The following is a 3,777-nucleotide window of genomic DNA, read 5'->3' as shown; positions in this document are numbered from 1 at the left end:
CTCAGCCACCCCTGTGGTGGCGTGAGGCAGTCGAACGAAGAAGAGATAAGAGAAGAAGAAAACGCGGAGGAAGGATAACGCAACAACAGTAGCGGTACCGGTTTCATCTCACGGTTTTCTGGCGACCCAAACGGAACCCTTGTTGTTCACGACATCACAGGCGGCAGGAATGAGGGTGGCGTTCCGACGTCGGCGTTCACATCTCCAAACAGTCTTCGGTGGTCCACAACAGCGACAGAAACGCTGCACAGTTCGTGGACCCTGTCGGCGATGGAAGCAGCTACGGGTTGGATGGTCGATGGCTCGCGTCGACGGTTATTGAGGGGTGGCGGCTGGATATGAGAGATGGTGAAGGTGGCGGTTGGAGATGGCGTTATTAGGGTCAGGGCATGGGCAATGGAACAGTTTTATGCCCGTTCCATACAAACTATGGACCAAATTGACAAAATTAGTCCCTCCTCCTCCCTTTTCTTTCAAACCCAATCCTTAATTTACCCTTTAAACCCTTGCTCTCATAATTCTTTTCGATATTAGTCCAACAGTTACAAAACAACCCCTCCTCTACAAATTATTCCTAATTAAGATCCATAAATTACCATTTCTACCTTGGCTTCAAGAATCCCTCTCAGAATAAGTATGATATTTACTCTTTAACCCTCATAACTCAAAAGTATATCATTTGGCACTGATATGTGCATAATTAGTTAATTATTTAGCATACATTTTTATTCATTTTTAACTAATTATGTGTATAATGTGGACAAAAGGTACTTAATACTGTTTAAATTTTGTTTTCAGTCCAAAAGACATGCTTGGGAGTGAAAGGGAACAAGGGGAAGCAATTAGAGACCAAAGAATAAAGATTGAGGGACAAAAGCTTACCTACTCGGCGAGTACACGAGCCTACTCGGCGAGTCCATCAGAATATTCCAGAAGATAAGCCACGACTCCTAATTTGAGACGGATAACTAAGAACCTACTCGACAAGTTGGGTCTTCTACTCGCCGAGTACACCCTGTTTTGAGATAGTTATAAAAACCGAGCCTTTATCTAATGGGGATACTTTTCTGGCGTTTTTTGAAGATCCATCTGCGATTGAGAACCCTTGAAGGCGCTGAGGAACTCTAATCTTCAATCTTTTGAAGAATCAAAGCAACTAGGTTAATCATTCCACTTAGCTTTAGGAATTAAATATGTTTAGCCTAGTTAAACTTGTTTTTGTGTTTGTTTTTACTGCAACTATGAGCTAAATACGTTTTTGTTTTTGTTTGGGGAATACCAAGGAACTCCTATGGTTTAATTCTTAGCTTTTGATTGATTGTTTATTGGTGATTTATTAAATTAAGTTTGTTAAAGAACCTTATGCATTAATCACAACTATTTTCTGTTAATTGGAAGACAATTAAGCTGCATGAACGTCTCTTAGTTGTTAACCTCATATGTCTATGTGAACACTTAATCATATGCTTAGGAATAATGATTATGAAACTAAGATTAACATGACAATAGGTAGATTAATGTGTGAGCTTGTTTGAGAAACCATCAAACAAGAGGTTAATTGAACCACTAATTTGATTAACCATTACAAATCTTATTTAATCCAAATTATTAATCTAGGGAATTAATTAGTTTAAACACTTGATCATTGCTTGAATTAATTAATTGTCTAAGGGTTAGGAGTAATGAACATGAACCTAACCACTATAATTGGTAGCCAATAACAATTAATCTATCATAAATACAAAATAACCATAGGAGTGAGTTGGTTGAACCTAAATAGAAACATCTTTATCAAATTTGGTGAATTAGTTGTTTGCTTTAGTTACTTAGTTAATTAAGTGTTTTTGTGGTGTGTTTAAGTTTCTAGTCTTGCAAAACTAGAGAAAAACCTTTTACTTTCATTAATTGCTTAGTTAAAATTAGCCATTAGTTTAATTTTCCGTTCCCTGAGTTCGACACCCTACTTATCCAACTATACCATTAAAAGACAGGTTCACTGCCTTTGTATGCTAAATTTATTAATAAAAAGTAGGAATAAAACAAGTGCATTTTACACAGATCAAGTTTTTGGCGCCGTTGTCGGGGAACGGTTCTAAATAATTAATCTAATCCCTAATCTTTTCGATCCTTTGTGTGAGTTTACTGGCACAAAATTAATTTATTGCAATTTAGTAGTTAAAAATTAGGTTTTAGCATATGTTTTAGTTTTAATATTTAGTTTAGAATATCTTCAAAATTACACTGATACTCGCCGAGTGCAGTCGCACCTAATCGGCGAGTACAAGTGTATTTGGAATTTAATTTTTGTTTTTTTTAGTTGAAATTTTTTGTTCTTTTTACGTTTTTATCTTGTTTATTTCAGGACTTTCATGACCAGAGGATCAAACACCCCGCTGGTACCCCCATTTGAAGATCCCGAATCCGCATTGAAAAGGAACAAAGGAAAGGACGTGGAGAGCTCGACTACACCAAAGAAGTCACCTTTGTCTAACTTGAAGACTGTTTTTGGGAAGAAAAAGAGCAGCAAATCAGGAGCATCCAGCGCCTCTTTAGTAATCGACGAACCAGTTAAGGAAGATATTGAGTACGAGACCGAGGAAGAAGAGGAGCCTACATACGAGCACGGATCTGATTCTGAGGAAGAGCTAGCTTTCACTATGGCTAACATTGATGAAATCCCCATGGGGGAATGGAAGAAGAGGATGCGCGACGACACTGGCCCAGGACTTGTGCAACCCGCAATTCCCGCAACTGCTACTTTCGAGCTCAAGGGTCATATCCTAGCTTTACTTAAAGAAATACCTTTTGATGGAAAAGACCACGAAGATGCCTACAAACATTTGGATGAAATCAATGATGTAGCTGACTACTTCAATGTTCCAAATGTGCCTCGCGAGACTCAGCTACTTCGCATGCTTCCGGTGACATTCAAAGGTGCTGCAAAAGGCTGGCTCAAGTCACTTCCTCCCGGATCAGTCACCACATGGGCCAAGATGAAGGAAGAATTCATTGATCACTTTTGCCCACCCTCCAAGATAGCCAAGTTGAAGAAGGCCATTGCTAACTTTGAACAACAAGCTGGAGAGTCGCTATATGAAGCTTGGGAGAGATACAAGAGCTTACTAAGAAACTGCCCACACCATGACCTAAACAACCAGCAAGAAGTCTCCATCTTCTATGATGGAGTCAATGTCACAACTAGGCAGTTACTTGACTCGCAAGGCTCGCTCACAAAGAAACCGCCCCCGGTGACCAAAGAATTGATTGAAGAATTCTCTAAACACTCTAGAGAATACCACAACCCTAGACATGATGTCACTAGGGGAGCCGCATATGCAGCTACTGAGGACTTATCTGCGGTCATGGCTATGCTAAAAACCATGGATAGGAGGATGGATAAAATGTATCAAACGATCCATGCTATTCGAGTGGGTTGTGAAAACTGCAATGGACCTCACCTCACTAGAGACTGTGATTTAGATGAGAATGGCAACAAGAAGGTGCAAGTTTGTTACTCAAGTGGAGACCGATATGATGAAGACTGGCGCAAACAAAAGAAAGAGTGGCTCCCTTATGAAGAGTACAAGAAGGCCAAGGAGGAAAGGTTTAGGCAAAAAGGGAGAGGTTTCTACCAAAAGGAGGAGCCGGTACAAGAGAGAAAGCCAAGCTTGGAAGAAATGCTCACAAAATTTGTAACTGCTTCAGAAAAAAGACATAGTGATCATGATGCTGCCATTCAAGAAACAAGGACCATGCTAAGGAACCAGCAAGCATCTA

General features: G+C 39.8%; 1 non-coding gene across 1 annotated transcript; it reads right to left on the bottom strand.

The window, feature by feature from the left end:
- Positions 1-3,041: 3,041 nt before the first annotated feature.
- Positions 3,042-3,148, bottom strand: LOC111914879 (small nucleolar RNA R71). The gene has a single exon (XR_002857971.1). It is a non-coding gene; the product is annotated as a small nucleolar RNA R71 (small nucleolar RNA).
- Positions 3,149-3,777: the final 629 nt, after the last annotated feature.

Source organism: Lactuca sativa, chromosome 5, assembly GCF_002870075.4.
Source record: "Lactuca sativa cultivar Salinas chromosome 5, Lsat_Salinas_v11, whole genome shotgun sequence".
Taxonomy (NCBI): domain Eukaryota; kingdom Viridiplantae; phylum Streptophyta; class Magnoliopsida; order Asterales; family Asteraceae; genus Lactuca; species Lactuca sativa.
The sequence above is the reverse complement of the archived record's forward strand: the minus strand, read 5'-3'. Positions and strand labels throughout refer to the sequence as shown.